The sequence below is a fragment of the Pleurodeles waltl genome, chromosome 2_1 (assembly GCF_031143425.1).
Source record: "Pleurodeles waltl isolate 20211129_DDA chromosome 2_1, aPleWal1.hap1.20221129, whole genome shotgun sequence".
NCBI lineage: Eukaryota > Metazoa > Chordata > Amphibia > Caudata > Salamandridae > Pleurodeles > Pleurodeles waltl.
Window position 1 is genome coordinate 8,069,394 of NC_090438.1, and position 18,729 is coordinate 8,088,122.

Below are 18,729 nucleotides of genomic sequence, written 5' to 3' on the forward strand. Positions count from 1 at the left end.
GGGTTACCAGGGTCCCAGTGACACATACAACTAAAACAACATATATACAGTGAAAAATGGGGGTAACATGCCAGGCAAGATGGTACTTTCCTACACAACCCCCCCCCAAACGAAGGACAATAAGACTAGCCATGACCTGATGAGTCGTCATTGTCTAAGTGGAAATATCTGGAGAGTCCATCTGCATTGGAGTGGCTACTCCCAGGTCTATGTTCCACTGTATAGTCCATTCCCTGTAGGGATATGGACCACCTCAACAATTTAGGATTTTCACCTTTCATTTGTTTTAGCCAAAGTAGAGGTTTGTGGTCTGTCTGAACAATGAAGTGAGTGCCAAACAGGTATGGCCTCAACTTCTTCAGAGCCCAGACCACAGCAAAGGCCTCCCTCTCAATGGCAGACCAACGCTTTTCTCTAGGGGTCAACCTCCTACTAATAAAAGCAACAGGTTGATCCTGGCCCTCAGAATTAAGTTGTGATAGGACTGCCCCTACTCCTAATTCAGATGCATCAGTTTGGACATAGAATTTTTTAGAGTAACAAGGGCTTTTCAGGACAGGTGCAGAGCACATGGCCTGCTTCAGCTCCTCAAAAGCTTTCTGACAGTTTGCTGTCCATAATACCTTTTTAGGCATTGTCTTGGATGTGAGGTCATTAAGAGGGGCTGCAATGGAGCCATAGTTCTTAATGAACCTCCTGTAATACCCAGTGAGGCCTAGGAAGGCTCTCACCTGAGTCTGAGTGGTAGGGGGAACCCAATCAATAATTGTTTGGATTTTCCCCTGAAGTGGTGCAATCTGTTCCCCACCAACAAGGTGTCCCAGATAAACCACCTTACCCTGCCCTATCTGGCACTTTGAAGCCTTGATAGTGAGGCCTGCCTTTTGCAGGGCCTCCAAAACTTTCCATAGGTGGACCAGGTGATCATCCCAGCTGGAGCTAAAGACAGCTATATCGTCCAAATATGCTGCACTGAAAGCTTCCAGCCCTTGCAGGACTGTGTTCACCAACCTCTGAAAAGTGGCAGGTGCATTTTTCAAACCAAAAGGCATTACAGTAAACTGGTAATGTCCTCCAATGGTAGAAAATGCAGTCTTAGGTTTAGCATCTTCTGACAATTTGATCTGCCAATACCCTGCAGTCAAATCAAAAGTGCTTAGATACTTGGCAGATGCCAGTGTATCTATGAGATCATCTGCCCTGGGTATAGGGTGAGCATCAGTTTTGGTTACCAAGTTGAGACCTCTATAGTCTACACAAAACCGCATTTCCTTCTTTCCATCTTTGGAATGGGGTTTTGGTACCAGTACCACAGGAGAAGCCCATGGACTGTCAGAGTGCTCAACCACTCCTAGTTCTAACATTTTCTGGACCTCCTGCTTTATGCAGTCCCTGACATGGTCAGGCTGCCTATAGATCTTACTTTTGACAGGTAAACTGCCTCCAGTATCTATAGTGTGCTCACACCAAGAAGTGGTACCTGGCACAGTAGAGAAGAGTTCAGAGAATTGATCTAGGAGATTTATGCAATTAACTTTCTGCTCAGCAGTAAGACAATCAGCCAAAACTACACCTTCCACAAGAGCATCTTGTTCTGTGGAAGAGAAGAGATCAGGTAGAGGATCACTGTCTTCTTCCTGTCCCTCATCAGTTGCCATGAGCAGGGTGAGATCAGCCCTGTCATAGTAGGGTTTCAGACGGTTGACATGGAGCACCCTAAGGGGACTCCTGGCAGTGCCTAAGTCAACTAAATAGGTGACTTCTCCCTTCTTTTCAACAATTGTGTGGGGACCACTCCATTTATCTTGGAGTGCTCTTGGGGCCACAGGATCCAAGACCCACACTTTCTGCCCTGGTTGGTACTGAACCAAAACAGCCTTCTGATCATGCCATTGCTTCTGGAGCTCTTGGCTGGCCTGAAGGTTTTTACTGGCCTTTTTCATGTACTCAGCCATCCTTGATCTGAGGCCAAGTACATAATCCACAATATCCTGCTTAGGAGCTTTTAAAGGTTGTTCCCAACCCTCCTTTACAAGTGTGAGTGGACCCCTAACAGGGTGTCCAAAAAGAAGTTCAAAGAGGCTGAAGCCCACTCCTTTCTGGGGTACCTCCCTGTAGGCAAAAAGGAGGCATGGTAGAAGGATATCCCATCTCCTGCGGAGTTTTTCAGGGAGACCCATAATCATGCCTTTGAGAGTTTTATTAAATCTCTCCACCAGTCCATTTGTTTGTGGATGATAGGGTGTTGTGAACTTGTACGTTACACCACACTCCTTCCACATGGCCTTTAAGTATGCAGACATGAAATTGCTTCCCCTGTCTGATACTACTTCCTTTGGGAAGCCCACCCTGGAAAATATTCCCAGGAGGGCCTTTGCCACTGCAGGTGCTGTAGTGGTCCTTAAAGGAATAGCTTCAGGATATCTTGTGCCATGGTCCACTACCACCAAGATAAACCTATTGCCTGAAGCAGTAGGAGGGTCAAGGGGGCCAACTATGTCAACCCCTACCCTTTCAAAGGGTACCCCAACCACAGGCAGTGGAATAAGGGGTGCCTTTGGAGTTCCACCTGTCTTGCCACTGGCTTGACAGGTTTCACAGGACTTACAAAATTATTTTGTGTCCTCAGACATCCTAGGCCAATGAAACAATGGAACCAGTCTGTCCCAAGTTTTCATTTGTCCTAGATGCCCAGCTAGGGGAATGTCATGTGCCAGGGTTAGGAGGAACTTTCTGTACTCCTGAGGAATCACTAATCTCCTGGCAGCTCCAGGTTTAGGATCCCTATGCTCAGTGTACAAGAGGTTGTCCTCCCAGTAAACTCTGTGAGAGTCACTGACATCCCCATTAGCCTGTTTGACAGCTTGCTGTCTGAGACCCTCTAATGTGGGACAGGTTTGCTGTGCCACACTCAGCTCCTCTCTGGCAGGCCCCCCTTCACCCAAAAGCTCAGCAGTGTCTGCTTCCAGCTCCTCTGGTGTAGGTTCTGCACAGGGAGGGAATTCCTCTTCCTCTGAAGATGAATCCACTGTAGAGGGAGGGATAGTAGGAAGTGGTTTGCTTCTGCTAGCCCTAGCTTTAGGGAGCACTTGGTCCATTGTTCCAGGATCCAAGCTTCCCTGTCCTTTTTGCTTTTTGGCCTGAGCCCTTGTCAAAGCAAAAATATGCCCTGGGATGCCCAGCATTGCTGCATGGGCCTCCAACTCCACATCTGACCAAGCTGATGTCTCCAAATCATTTCCTAGTAGACAGTCTACAGGTAAATCTGTGGCTACCACAACTTTCTTTGGACCAGTAACCCCCCCCCAGTTGAGATTTACAACAGCCATGGGGTGGCTAAGTGTGTTGTTGTGAGCATCGGTTACTTGGTACTGGTGACCAAGTAGGTGTTGTTCAGGTTGGACCAGTTTCTCTATGACCATAGTCACACTGGCACCAGTGTCCCTGTAGGCCTGAACCTCAACACCATTTATTAGGGGTAGCTGCTTGTACTTATCCATATTAAGGGGACAAGCAACTAAGGTGGCTAAATCAATAGCCCCCTCAGAGACTAACACAGCCTCTGTGGCCTCCCTAACAAGGCCAACCCCAACTAAATTACCAAAAGTGAGCCCAGTTACTCCCTTGGATTGGCTATTAGTAGGTTTGCTCCCACCACCACTGCTATTAGTAGGGACACTAGGGGTAGCAGTAGGGGTTGTAGTGGTAGGAGCATTGGTGCCTTTCTTTGGACAACTGGGATCTGTTGTCCAATGGCCTTTTATTTTACATAAATAGCACCATGGTTTCTTTTCCTTGTTCTGATTAAAAGAGGATTTGGACCCACCACCCCCACCAGAGTGTTTTTGTGGGCCTGATGAAGACTCATTTTTAGATTTGTCCCCACCCTTGTCTGAAGACTTACCATCCTTCTTTTTGTTGCCATCTTTGTCACCCCCTGTATGAACTTTTCTGTTCACTCTTGTTCTGACCCATTTGTCTGCCTTCTTTCCCAATTCTTGGGGAGAGGTCAGATCAGAGTCCACCAAGTACTGGTGCAACAAATCAGACACACAATTATTAAGAATATGCTCTCTCAGGATTAAGTTATACAGGCTGTCATAATCAGTAACTTTACTGCCATGTAACCACCCCTCCAAGGCCTTCACTGAATGGTCAATGAAATCAACCCAGTCTTGTGAAGACTCCTTTTTGGTCTCTCTGAACTTTATCCTGTACTGTTCAGTGGTTAAGTGTGAGAAGGTAGCCTCTTTCTAACCTTGTTACCCCCACTTTTGGCCTGTTTGTGAGTGTATGTCAGGGTGTTTGTCACTGTTTTCACTGTCTCACTGGGATCCTGATAGCCAGGCCTCAGTGCTCATAGTGAAAACACTATGTTTTCAGTATGTTTGTTATGTGTCACTGGGATCCTGCTGGTCAGGACCCCAGTGCTCATAGGTTTGTGGCCTATATGTATGTGTCACTGGGACCCTGTCACACAGGGCCCCAGTGCTCATAGGTGTGCATGTATATGTTCCCTGTGTGGTGCCTAACTGTCTCACTGAGGCTCTGCTAACCAGAACCTCAGTGGTTATGCTCTCTCATTACTTTCAAATTGTCACTAACAGGCTAGTGACCAATTTTACCAATTTACATTGGCTTACTGGAACACCCTTATAATTCCCTAGTATATGGTACTGAGGTACCCAGGGTATTGGGGTTCCAGGAGATCCCTATGGGCTGCAGCATTTCTTTTGCCACCCATAGGGAGCTCTGACAATTCTTACACAGGCCTGCCACTGCAGCCTGAGTGAAATAACGTCCACGTTATTTCACAGCCATTTTACACTGCACTTAAGTAACTTATAAGTCACCTATATGTCTAACCTTTACCTGGTAAAGGTTAGGTGCAAAGTTACTTAGTGTGTGGGCACCCTGGCACTAGCCAAGGTGCCCCCACATTGTTCAGAGCCAATTCCCTGAACTTTGTGAGTGCGGGGACACCATTACACGCGTGCACTACATATAGGTCACTACCTATATGTAGCTTCACAATGGTAACTCCGAATATGGCCATGTAACATGTCTATGATCATGGAATTGCCCCCTCTATGCCATCCTGGCATAGTTGGCACAATCCCATGATCCCAGTGGTCTGTAGCACAGACCCTGGTACTTCCAAACTGCCCTTCCTGGGGTTTCACTGCAGCTGCTGCCAACCCCTCAGACAGGCAGCTGCCCTCCTGGGGTCCAGCCAGGCCTGGCCCAGGATGGCAGAACAAAGAACTTCCTCTGAGAGAGGGTGTGACACCCTCTCCCTTTGGAAAATGGTGTGAAGGCAGGGGAGGAGTAGCCTCCCCCAGCCTCTGGAAATGCTTTGTTGGGCACAGAGGTGCCCAATTCTGCATAAGCCAGTCTACACCGGTTCATGGGACCCCTTAGCCCTGCTCTGGCGCGAAACTGGACAAAGGAAAGGGGAGTGACCACTCCCCTGACCTGCACCTCCCCTGGGAGGTGTCCAGAGATCCTCCAGTGTGCTCCAGACCTCTGCCATCTTGGAAACAGAGGTGCTGCTGGCACACTGGACTGCTCTGAGTGGCCAGTGCCACCAGGTGACGTCAGAGACTCCTTGTGATAGGCTCCTTCAGATGTTGCTAGCCTATCCTCTCTCCTAGGTAGCCAAACCCTCTTTTCTGGCTATTTAGGGTCTCTGCTTTGGGGAATTCCTTAGATAACAAATACAAGAACTCATCCGAGTTCCTCTGCATCTCTCTCTTCACCTTCTGATAAGGAAACGACTGCTGACCGCGCTGGAAGCCTGCAAACCTGCAACATAGTAGCAAAGATGACTACTGCAACTCTGTAACGCTGATCCTGCCGCCTTCTCGACTGTTTTCCTGCTTGTGCATGCTGTGGGGGTAGCCTGCCTCCTCTCTGCACCAGAAGCTCCGAAGAACTCTCCCGTGGGTCGACGGAATCTTCCCCCTGCAACCGCAGGCACCAAAAAGCTGCATTACCGGTCCCTTGGGTCTCCTCTCAGCACGACGAGCGAGGTCCCTCGAATCCAACGACTCTGTCCAAGTGACCCCCACTGTCCAGTGACTCTTCAGTCCAAGTTTGGTGGAGGTAAGTCCTTGCCTCACCTCGCTGGGCTGCATTGCTGGGAACCGCGACTTTGCAGCTACTCCGGCCCCTGTGCACTTCCGGCGGAAATCCTTTGTGCACAACCAAGCCTGGGTCCACGGCACTCTAACCTGCATTGCACGACTTTCTAAGTTGGTCTCCGGCGACGTGGGACTCCTTTGTGCAACTTCGGCGAGCACCGTTTCACGCATCCTCATAGTGCCTGTTTTTGGCACTTCTCTGGATGCTACCTGCTTCAGTGAGGGCTCTTTGTCTTGCTCGACGTCCCCTCTCTCTTCAGTTCCAATTTGCGACCTCCTGGTCACTCCTGGGCCCCAGCAGCGTCCAAAAACGCCAAATGCACGATTTGCAACTAGCAAGGCTTGTTGGCGTCCTTCTGGCGGGAAAACACTTCTGCACAACTCTACAAGTCAAGAGGGATACGTCCACCAAAGGGGAGGTCTCTAGCCTTTTTCGTTCCTGCAGAAACCTCAGCTTCTTCTGTCCAGTAGAAGCTTCTTTGCACCCGCAGCTGGCATTTCCTGGGCATCTGCCCATCTCCGACTTGCTTGTGACTTTTGGACTTGGTCCCCTTGTTCCACAGGTACCCTAGATTGGAAATCCACAGTTGTTGCATTGCTGGTTTGCGTCTTTCCTGCATTATTCCTCTAACACGACTACTTTGTACTTAGGGGAACTTTAGTGCACTTTGCACTCACTTTTCAGGGTCTTGGGGAGGGTTATTTTGCTAACTCTCCCTATTTTCTAATAGTCCCAGCAACCCTCTACAAGGTCACATAGGTTTGGGGTCCATTCGTGGTTCGCATTCCACTTTTGGAGTATATGGTTTGTGTTGCCCCTATCCCTATGTTTCCCCATTGCATCCTATTGTAACTATACATTGTTTGCACTGTTTTCTAAGACTATACTGCATATTTTTGGTATTGTGTATATATATCTTGTGTATATTTCCTATCCTCTCACTGAGGGTACACTCTAAGATACTTTGGCATATTGTCATAAAAATAAAGTACCTTTATTTTTAGTATAACTGTGTATTGTGTTTTCTTGTGATATTGTGCATATGACACTAAGTGGTACTGTAGTAGCTTCACACGTCTCCTAGTTCAGCCTAAGCTGCTCTCCTAAGCTACCATTATCTATCAGCCTAAGCTGCTAGACACCCTATACACTAATAAGGGATAACTGGGCCTGGTGCAAGGTGCAAGTACCCCTTGGTACTCACTACAAGCCAGTCCAGCCTCCTACATTGGTTGTGCAGTGGTGGGATAAGTGCTTGAGACTACTTACCACTCTTGTCATTGTACTTTTCATAAGAGAAAAATATACAAAACAAGGTCAGTGTATATACACATAGCCAAAAAGTTTTGCATTTCCTCTTTTCACTCTTTTCTAAGTGCTGAAAAGTACTCCTAAACTTTCAAAAAGTTCTTAAAAGTTTAAAAAGTTTTTTTTCTGTCTTTCCAAAAAGTTCTGAAAACTTTTTTCTCTCTTTCTATCACTTTAACTCTCTCTAAAAAATGTCTGGCACAGGCCAAAGTGTTGATCTGTCCAAACTTGCATATGACAACCTTAGCTGGAAAAGAGCAAGGAGTCTCTGTATAGAGAGAGGTTTGAGTGTAGGGAAGAATCCTTCCTTGGAACTGTTACTTAACATGCTTAGAGAACAGGATAAGGCCATAGGTGCCCCATCTGTTGAAAAAGTACCTAATAGTTCCCAATCTGATTCAGGGACTCCCCCAGGAAAAGATTCAGGAAAGAAACTTCCTAGCTTGCCCATTACTAGACAATCTAGCATAGATGGTAATGATGATGAGCCACACCAAATAAATAGTGTTGTCTCACATCATAGCAAAAGCATTTATTCTCACCATACTGGTAGTAATGTTTCTGTAAACCAAGCTGTTAGGGTGCCTTCTGTAAGGGACAGGTCTCCTTCTGTTCATTCCCATCATAGCTCTGTTTCTAGAAATGTCCCTCCCACCAACCCTGATGACAGAATGTTAGAGAGGGAACTCAATAAGTTGAGGGTGGAACAAACCAGACTGAAGCTTAAAAAGCAACAGCTGGATTTGGATAGACAGTCTTTTGAATTAGAGAAGGAAAGACAGAAGTTGGGTTTAGATACCCATGGTGGCAGCAGCAGTATTCCCCATAGTCATCCTGCAAAAGAGCATGATTCCAGGAATCTGCACAAGATAGTTCCCCCTTATAAGGAGGGGGATGACATTAACAAGTGGTTTGCTGCACTTGAGAGGGCCTGTGTTGTACAGGATGTCCCTCAAAGGCAGTGGGCTGCTATCCTATGGCTATCATTTAGTGGAAAAGGTAGGGATAGGCTCCTTACAGTGAAAGAAAATGATGCTAATAATTTCCAAGTTCTTAAGAATGCACTCCTGGATGGTTATGGCTTAACCACTGAACAGTACAGGATAAAGTTCAGAGAGACCAAAAAGGAGTCTTCACAAGACTGGGTTGATTTCATTGACCATTCAGTGAAGGCCTTGGAGGGGTGGTTACATGGCAGTAAAGTTACTGATTATGAAAGCCTGTATAACACAATCCTGAGAGAGCATATACTTAATAATTGTGTGTCTGATTTGTTGCACCAGTACCTGGTAGACTCTGATCTGACCTCTCCCCAAGAATTGGGAAAGAAGGCAGACAAATGGGTCAGAACAAGGGTGAACAGAAACGTTCATACAGGGGGTGACAAAGATGGCAATAAGAAGAAAGATGGTGAAAAATCTCAAGATAAGCATGGGGATAAGGGTAAAACCAAAGATCCCACTTCAAATCTTAAACACTCTTCAGAGGGTGGGGATAAAACAAATTCTTCCTCTTCTTCCCAACCTGCACACATTAAAAAGCCTTGGTGCTTTGTGTGTAAAAATAGAGGCCATAGGCCAGGGGATAAGTCCTGTCCAGGTAAACCCCCTGAGCCTACCACCACTAATACATCAAGCTCTAGTGCCCCTAGCAGTAGTGGTACTAGTGGTGGGACTGCTGGCAACAGTCAAGCAAAGGGTGTAGTTGGGTTCACTTATGGGTCCATAGTGGAAACTGATGTCATCAGTCCCAAGACAGTTTCTGTCACACCTAGTGGCACTGGCCTTGCCACACTGGCTGCTTGTCCCCTTACAATGGATAAGTACAGGCAGACAGTTACAATAAATGGTGTTGAGGCCTTGGCCTACAGGGACACAGGTGCCAGTTTCACTTTGGTGACTGAAAACCTAGTGCACCCTGATCAACACATCATTGGACAACAGTATAAGATTATTGATGTCCATAACTCCACTAAGTTTCTTCCCTTAGCTATAATTCAGTTTAGTTGGGGTGGAGTTACTGGCCCTAAGCAGGTGGTGGTATCACCTAGCTTGCCTGTAGACTGTCTCTTAGGTAATGACCTAGAGGCCTCAGGTTGGGCTGATGTAGAGTTTTATGCCCATGCAGCCATGCTGGGCATCCCTGAGGAATTGTTCCATCTCATTTCTACTGAAATGAAAAAGCAAAGGAGAGAAGGCCTGAAAACTCAGGATCCCTCTCCATCAACAGGTAAAAAGGGTATCACAGTATCCCCTAACCACCCTACCATTCGGGATACCATTCCTGTGGTGGGAGAAACCTCTCCTGGGGTGGCACCTGTTCCAAGGGAATCATCAGCAGGCAAAGCTGGACTCCCTGACGTAGAAGTACCTCTCTGTGGGATAACTAACATTGGTGACAAAAAGAGCACCATTGTAGTTAACATGGAGCATCCCTCCAACCCTCCCAGAGAAACTTTAGTGCAGAAACCCTGCACTGCCTCACAACACTTAGGACAGCATCCCTGCCCTAGTGTGGAGCTCATAGGACAGCATCCCTGCCCTGCTCCAACTCAAGAGAAACAGCATCCCTGTTCTCTCTTCCAGCCAAATGGACAAAGTTTTTGCCCAGCTATGGCTTTATTGAGACAGCATCCCTGTCTGGCATTTCCATCACTACAAATAGGTTCAGTGGACAATTCCCACTGCTCTAAACTAAAACTTACTGATAGAAACTCTGAAAATACATCTTCACATTGTTGCTTAGCTTAAAAACTTCAAACAGGGTGGTTTACATCCCCACAGGGAAGTAACCATATAGTGGATGATAAAGGGAGTAACCAGTCTATTGCAGAGCTACTCTCTACTTATCACCACTTAGACAATAAAGTCTCAACTGGCCAAGGTTAGCCTTATTGTCCTTCGTTTGGGGGGGGGGTTGTGTGAGAAGGTAGCCTCTTTCTAACCTTGTTACCCCCACTTTTGGCCTGTTTGTGAGTGTATTTCAGGGTGTTTGTCACTGTTTTCACTGTCTCACTGGGATCCTGATAGCCAGGCCTCAGTGCTCATAGTGAAAACACTATGTTTTCAGTATGTTTGTTATGTGTCACTGGGATCCTGCTGGTCAGGACCCCAGTGCTCATAGGTTTGTGGCCTATATGTATGTGTCACTGGGACCCTGTCACACAGGGCCCCAGTGCTCATAGGTGTGCATGTATATGTTCCCTGTGTGGTGCCTAACTGTCTCACTGAGGCTCTGCTAACCAGAACCTCAGTGGTTATGCTCTCTCATTACTTTCAAATTGTCACTAACAGGCTAGTGACCAATTTTACCAATTTACATTGGCTTACTGGAACACCCTTATAATTCCCTAGTATATGGTACTGAGGTACCCAGGGTATTGGGGTTCCAGGAGATCCCTATGGGCTGCAGCATTTCTTTTGCCACCCATAGGGAGCTCTGACAATTCTTACACAGGCCTGCCACTGCAGCCTGAGTGAAATAACGTCCACGTTATTTCACAGCCATTTTACACTGCACTTAAGTAACTTATAAGTCACCTATATGTCTAACCTTTACCTGGTAAAGGTTAGGTGCAAAGTTACTTAGTGTGTGGGCACCCTGGCACTAGCCAAGGTGCCCCCACATTGTTCAGAGCCAATTCCCTGAACTTTGTGAGTGCGGGGACACCATTACACGCGTGCACTACATATAGGTCACTACCTATATGTAGCTTCACAATGGTAACTCCGAATATGGCCATGTAACATGTCTATGATCATGGAATTGCCCCCTCTATGCCATCCTGGCATAGTTGGAACAATCCCATGATCCCAGTGGTCTGTAGCACAGACCCTGGTACTGCCAAACTGCCCTTCCTGGGGATTCACTGCAGCTGCTGCTGCTGCCAACCCCTCAGACAGGCAGCTGCCCTCTTGGGGTCCAGCCAGGCCTGGCCCAGGATGGCAGAACAAAGAACTTCCTCTGAGAGAGGGTGTGACACCCTCTCCCTTTGGAAAATGGTGTGAAGGCAGGGGAGGAGTAGCCTCCCCCAGCCTCTGGAAATGCTTTGTTGGGCACAGAAGTGCCCAATTCTGCATAAGCCAGTCTACACCGGTTCAGGGGACCCCTTTGCCCTGCTCTGGCGCGAAACTGGACAAAGGAAAGGGGAGTGACCACTCCCCTGACCTGCACCTCCCCTGGGAGGTGTCCAGAGCTCCTCCAGTGTGCTCCAGACCTCTGCCATCTTGGAAACAGAGGTGCTGCTGGCACACTGGACTCCTCTGAGTGGCCAGTGCCACCAGGTGACGTCAGAGACTCCTTCTGATAGGCTCCTTCAGGTGTTAGTAGCCTATCCTCTCTCCTAAGTAGCCAAACCCTCTTTTCTGGCTATTTAGGGTCTCTGTCTCTGGGGAAACTTTAGATAACGAATGCAAGAGCTCATCCGAGTTCCTCTGCATCTCTCTCTTCACCTTCTGCCAAGGAATCGACTGCTGACCGCGCTGGAAGCCTGCAAACCTGCAACATAGTAGCAAAGACGACTACTGCAACTCTGTAACGCTGATCCTGCCGCCTTCTCAACTGTTTTCCTGCTTGTGCATGCTGTGGGGGTAGTCTGCCTCTCCTCTGCACCAGAAGCTCCGAAGAAATCTCCCATGGGTCGACGGAATCTTCCCCCTGCAACCGCAGGCACCAAAAAGCTGCATTACCGGTCCCTTGGGTCTCCTCTCAGCACGACGAGCGAGGTCCCTCGAATCCAGCGACTCTGTCCAAGTGACCCCCACAGTCCAGTGACTCTTCAGTCCCAGTTTGGTGGAGGTAAGTCCTTGCCTCACCTCGCTGGGCTGCATTGCTGGGAACCGCGACTTTTGCAGCTACTCCGGCCCCTGTGCACTTCCGGCGGAAATCCTTTGTGCACAGCCAAGCCTGGGTCCATGGCACTCTAACCTGCATTGCACGACTTGCTAAGTTGGTCTCCGGCGACGTGGGACTCCTTTGTGCGACTTCGGGTGAGCACCGTTTCAGGCATCCTTGTAGTGCCTGTTTCTGGCACTTCTCTGGGAGCTACCTGCTTTAGAGAGGGCTCCTTGTCTTGCTCGACGTCTCCTCTCTCTGCTGGTCCAATGTGCGACCTCCTGGTCGCTCCTGGGCCTCAGCAGTATCCAAAAACTTTAACCGCACGATTTGCAGCTAGCAAGGCTTGTTGGCATTCTTTCGGCGGGAAAACACTTCTGCACGACTCTCCACGGCGAGAGGGATCCTTCCACCAAAGGGGAAGTCTCTAGCCCTTTTCGTTCCTGCAGAAACCTCAGCTTCTTCTGTCCAGTAGAAGCTTCTTTGCACCCGCAGCTGGCATTTCCTGGGCATCTGCCCATCTCCGACTTGCTTGTGACTTTTGGACTAGGTCCCCTTGTTCCACAGGTACCCTAGATTGGAAATCCACAGTTGTTGCATTGCTGGTTTGTATCTTTCCTGCATTATTCCTCTAACACGAGTTCTTTGTCCTTAGGGGAACTTTAGTGCACTTTGCACTCACTTTTCAGGGTCTTGGGGAGGGTTATTTTTCTAACTCTCACTATTTTCTAATAGTCCCAGCGACCCTCTACAAGGTCACATAGGTTTGGGGTCCCTTAGTGGTTCGCATTCCACTTTTGGAGTATATGGTTTGTGTTGCCCCTATCCCTATGTTTCCCCATTGCATCCTATTGTAACTATACATTGTTTGCACTGTTTTCTAAGACTATACTGCATATTTTTGCTATTGTGTATATATATCTTGTGTATATTTCCTATCCTCTCACTGAGGGTACACTCTAAGATACTTTGGCATATTGTCATAAAAATAAAGTACCTTTATTTTTAGTATAACTGTGTATTGTGTTTTCTTATGATATTGTGCATATGACACTAAGTGGTACTGTAGTAGCTTCACACGTCTCCTAGTTCAGCCTAAGCTGCTCTACTAAGCTACCATTATCTATCAGCCTAAGCTGCTAGACACCCTATACACTAATAAGGGATAACTGGGCCTGGTGCAAGGTGCAAGTACCCCTTGGTACTCACTACAAGCCAGTCCAGCCTCCTACATTGTGGCGATAGGTGCTTTCACAACTGCCACCAATGTTGCACCTCTGTGGTGAAGGCGGCTCTCACCGCTCCTTGCCCTCAGTGATGAATAGTTTTTGTGGGGATCTCTGCAGTGGTCCTTGTTTCCTGTATATGTTTTAAGATGGAGCCTTCTGCAGGTTTTACTCATAGTTTAGATGTTTAATGTGAGAGGAGCCTACTCTTCCACTCCCCATGCAGCAGGGAGGCTTACACTGCTGCTAATCGTGATGCAATTTGGGAGAGTTATTTTGAAAGCTGTGGTCCAAGCAGTTTCTTTTCGGTGTGACGAAAGCTTGCAATCCTGCTGCCTGCGTTGTCCCTGTTCTGTGTGTGAAGGAAGCCTGCACAGCGTCTGGATCTGCAGGGAGGCTTGCATTCTAGCCCTGTGTGCTATCCCTCTTCTGCGTGAATGAATCTTGGTGTGTGTATGTGTGTGTGCATGTATGTGTCTTCGTGTCGAGGTGTATCTGTGCATGTGTGTGGGTGTGCGGCACCTGTTATGGGTTTGTAAGTGAATGTTACTCTGCTGCTGTCACACGACCTATTCCTGCCTCTACTCTACCCATTCTACAGACTCATGCTCTGTCACTGATTTTGCTACTGAAATCTGTCCCAAATGGTGAAATGAATTTTTGGAGCAGAGGGTCATAAATAACCCAGTGAGGCGACAGGCTTTACAGAACTCAGGCTTTAGGGGCTGAAGGAGAGTTAGGGGTCAGCATGGTGACAGAAAGATGAATAAAGCAAGAGTGGAAAGAAGGAGAGTGAAGCAAAGGAGCAGCAAATGAAAAGAAACAATTCAGTGAGAGCAAAGTGGGAGAATTAGGGCAAAACGTTAGAGGGGGATGAAAGAAAGAGAAGGGACAAAATGAAAGGGGTGGGACTATACAGAATTAGAAAAATATTGGGTGACAGAAAGGAGAAGCAGTTTTTGTGGTAATAGCAAAAGAGATATAACACAGTGGAAAACTCAGCAAGAAATGGTAGGTGGAGAATTAACAAGAAAGGATAATGGAGGGGACAGGAAAAAGAGTTTAAACGAAGTAAGAGGTAGAGTTATTAAGTGTCAAGGAGAACTGAATGTCAAAGGGAGAGTGGAGGTATAAAATGAGAGAATGTGACGCATAACATTGAATTAAAACTGGGGGATGAAATGGAGAATGAAGGGTGGGGTGGGATTGACACTGATAGGCACAGAGGTTAGAGAATGAAAGCTTGAGCGTTGCAAAGTAAGCAGCAAATTAGAAGATACAGAGTGAACTAAAGAGAGATTGAGGTGCATAGAAACCCAGAAGAAATAGCCAGGTGCACAATGTCTACCACAGATGCAAGAGAACAAGAAGAGGAAATGTGAGGGAACATGGTAGAGGCATGAGACTGAATATAAAGTGGAAACTAGAACAAACGGTTTTAATAGGTGGAAAGAGGTGGACTTAAGACGGAAACCCGAAGAGAGAGAATATGGTGGGAAGGGAGGAAAACTGGAAGAGATAGTCATGAGAATCATAGCAGTAGAGACCAGCAGTGCAGGTGAGGGGGCTTAAATATGCTGGAGAGGGGTATATGTGATGGAATAATGAGGGAGTAGGTGGTATGCTTGAAGCAGAAATAGTGATAAAAGAATGAGAGCTAGTAATCAGAGGTAGGCTGGGATTAAATAAACTGAGACATACATAGGATAAAATACCAGTAACAACGTCCGATGGTGCATTGCAGATTGACTTTTAGATAGCACAAATGCTTGTGATCCTATGTCAGTATCCTGGGATCCCTCCATTTCAGCAGGAACCTCTACTTCTGGAACCCATAAACCCTCATTTTGTAAATGAATAACATCTGGAATATCTTTGACATGTCCTGATGATTCCATGTCTCCAGAACATGTTGCTCTCCCTAAAGCTAATTGTATTACTGAAAAATTATAGAAAACCCTGTCTTCTTGGGGGTATGTTGCAAGGGCAAGATAAAGAAAATGATGGGTGACTGGGTGATTGTAGTGGGGGCCCCCCTCACAGCACCTATTGGGGACCCTAAGTTTTCATCATGTCACTAAACACACCGTACTGCTGCACTCATGCAAGGTCATAGCCCTGCAAGTACAGAGTCATAACTTGTTTCTGAATAATTGCCCAATATGTTTTACATGTACTTTCTTGTCTCCATTCCCAGCGAACCAACCTGGAGAACGCCACTGGGACGGCAGAGGAACAAGGCGAGCACGCAATTCGTATCACCAAGAATAATATCCAGGAGCTGGAGGAGGCCCTCAAGAGGGCCATGCAGAACATGGCAGACAAAGTGTGTGATTACCAGGAGGCGGCGAACATGAAGATGAGTTTGGACATTGAGATTGCCACCTTATGTATACTGCTGGAAGAGGAGTAGACCCGGTGAGTGGGTTTGCCAAAGGAAAGACCACCACAAGGTCAAAGACACCATGAGGAAACGTTCAACATACGCGTGTAGGAGCCATGCCGTCCCTCAATTTCTATTCCTATGTATTCCTCTTATGCAAACATATCCCTACGTGTGTTGTGTAGCCATTGTAGCTATAGCTCCATGCACGCTATTTTAGCATACTAGGCCTGCCGCTGTGCACTATAACCTATATATATTTTATTCGGCTTCATTTTATTATTGTTACAATAGCCACTTTTACAGTCTTGTTTTATTTGAGGTCTTTCTAACTGTTTTTGCCTAGGCCAGCACTCTGTTCTCAAACAAGACATTCTTGATCACTCTGTGTTTCATTCAAGACTGCAGCAAGATAGAATGCCGGTGAACGTGGTATAAGTTTAGTCTCCGACATTCGTAGAAAACACACATCCTTACGTAGGGACATTTTCTCATAACATCAACTGTTTTATTATAAAAACACTTCCCTGTCCCTTACACGTTAGAGGGAGATTCCAGCCAGAGAACCACAACTGTATGGCTGATTGCTGAATGCTTCGCTACAGACGCTAATGCAGACCGCAGGCCTTTGCTCAGGTATGGGTTATGGATGTCATCCCAGGGGAACCTGAAGGGCAGAATTAGAGCTTAACACGCTGTGCTCTATTATACCCTAGGTAGGAATTAGTCTATTGACTGTAGTGCCAACATGCTAGCGTTATTCTTATGCTTCACTCTCCTTGTCACAATTTTAATACTGTCATGTTGTGTCGTCCTGGTTATTGCAGCTCACTCTTTGCTATCTAAGGTGCAGTTGCTTCATTAAAAATCATTACTGAAACATATACTGCCTCTGTTTGTCATTGCATATCTGAGACCAATATAACGCCCACACACTAGGTGACTACCAGTGGTTCGTCCTCGAACACCACAAGGAGGTTAAGTATGAGTCCTTCCTTCTTGAAAGGGAACAACGCTGGGTCTTCAAATGACGCACTCATCAACTAGGTCTCAACGAAAACATCCCATGGGGAAAACTAATGCATGTAGGAGGCTGGCCTGGCTTGTAGTGGGTACCAAGGGGTACTTACACCTTGCACCAGGTCCAGGTATCCCTTATTAGTGTAGAGGGGAGTCTAGCAGCTTAGGCTGATAGAAAAGGTAGCTTAGCAGAGCAGCTTAGGCTGAACTAGGAGACGAGTGAAACTCCTACAGTACCACTAGTGTCATATGCACAATATCATAAGAAAACACAATACACAGATATACTAAAAATAAAGGTACTTTATTTTTATGACAATATGCCAAAAGCATCTCAGTGAGTACTCTCAGTATGAGGATAGCAAATATACACAAGATATATGTACACAATACCAAAATATGCAGTAATAGCAATAGAAAACAGTGCAAACAATGTATAGTCACAATAGAATGCAATGGGGGTACATAGGTACAGGGGCAACAGAAACCATATACTCTAGAAGTGGAATGCGAACCACGAATGGACCCCAAACCTATGTGACCTTGTAGAGGGTCGCTGGGACTGTAAGAAAACAGTGAGGGTTAGAAAAATAGCCCACACCAAGACCCTGAAAAGTGGGTGCAAAGTGCACCTAAGTTCCCCAAAGAGCACAGAAGTCGTGATAGGGGAATTCTGCAAGGAAGACCAAAACCAGCAATGCAACAACGATGGATTTCCTGACGAGAGTACTTGTGGAACAAGGGGACCAAGTCCAAGAGTCACGATCAAGTCGGGAGTGGGCAGATGCCCAGGAAATGCCAGCTGTGGGTGCAAAGAAGCTGCCACTGGATGGTAGAAGCTGTGGACTCTGCAAGAACGACAAGGGCTAGAAACTTCCCCTTTGGAGGATGGATGTCTCACGTCGTGAAGAGCCGTGCAGAGGTGTTTCTGTGCAGAAAGACCACAAACAAGCCTTGCTAGGTGCAAGGGTTGTGGTTAGGGTTTTTGGATGCTGCTATGGTCCAGGAGGGACCAGGATGTTGCCAATTGCGTGAGGAGACGGAGGGGGCGTCCAGCAAGACAAAGAGCCCACTCAGAAGCAATCAGCACCCGCAGAAGTGCCGGAACAGGCACTATGAAGTGGAGTGAACCAGAGCTCACCCGAAGTCACAAAGGAGGGTCCCACGACGCCGGAGGACAACTCAGGAGGTCATGCACTGCAGGTTAGAGTGCCAGGGAACCAGGCTTGGCTGTGCACAAAGGAAATCCAGGAAGAGTGCACAGGAGCCGGAGCAGCTGCAAAACACGCGGTTCCCAGCAATGCAGTCTGGCGTGGGGAGGCAAGGACTTACCTCCACCAAACTTGGACTGGAGAGTCACTGGACTGTGGGAGTCACTTGGACAGAGTTGCTGGATTCAAGGGACCTCGCTCGTCGTGCTGAAAGGAGACCCAGAGTACCGGTAATGAAGTTCTTTGGTGCCTGCGGTTGCAGGGGGAAGATTCTGTTGACCCACGTGAGATTTCTTCGGAGCTTCTAGTGCAGAAAGGAGGCAGACTACCCCCACAGCATGCACCACCAGGAAAACAGTCGAGAAGGCGGTAGGATCAGCGTTACAAGGTCGCAGTAGTCGTCTTTGCTACTTTGTTGCAGTTTTGCAGTCTTCCAGCGCAGTCAGCAGTCGATTCCTTGGCAGAAGGTGAAGACAGAGATGCAGAGGAACTCTGATGAGCTCTTGCATTCGTTATCTAAAGATTTCCCCAAAGAGAGACCCTAAATAGCCAGAAAAGGAGGTTTGGCTACCTAGGAGAGAGGATAGGCTAACAACACCTGGAG

At 47.2% G+C, this 18,729-nt stretch overlaps 1 long non-coding RNA gene across 1 annotated transcript in view; it reads left to right on the top strand.

Annotated features, from left to right (window-relative positions):
* LOC138257958 (uncharacterized) overlaps window positions 1-16,778 on the top strand; it is a 116,673-nt gene extending 99,895 nt beyond the window's left edge. The window contains exon 2 of the long non-coding RNA XR_011198402.1: window positions 15,709-16,778. This is a non-coding gene — a long non-coding RNA (uncharacterized lncRNA). The remainder of the gene's footprint in view (window positions 1-15,708) is intronic.
* The last annotated feature ends 1,951 nt before the right edge of the window (window positions 16,779-18,729 follow it).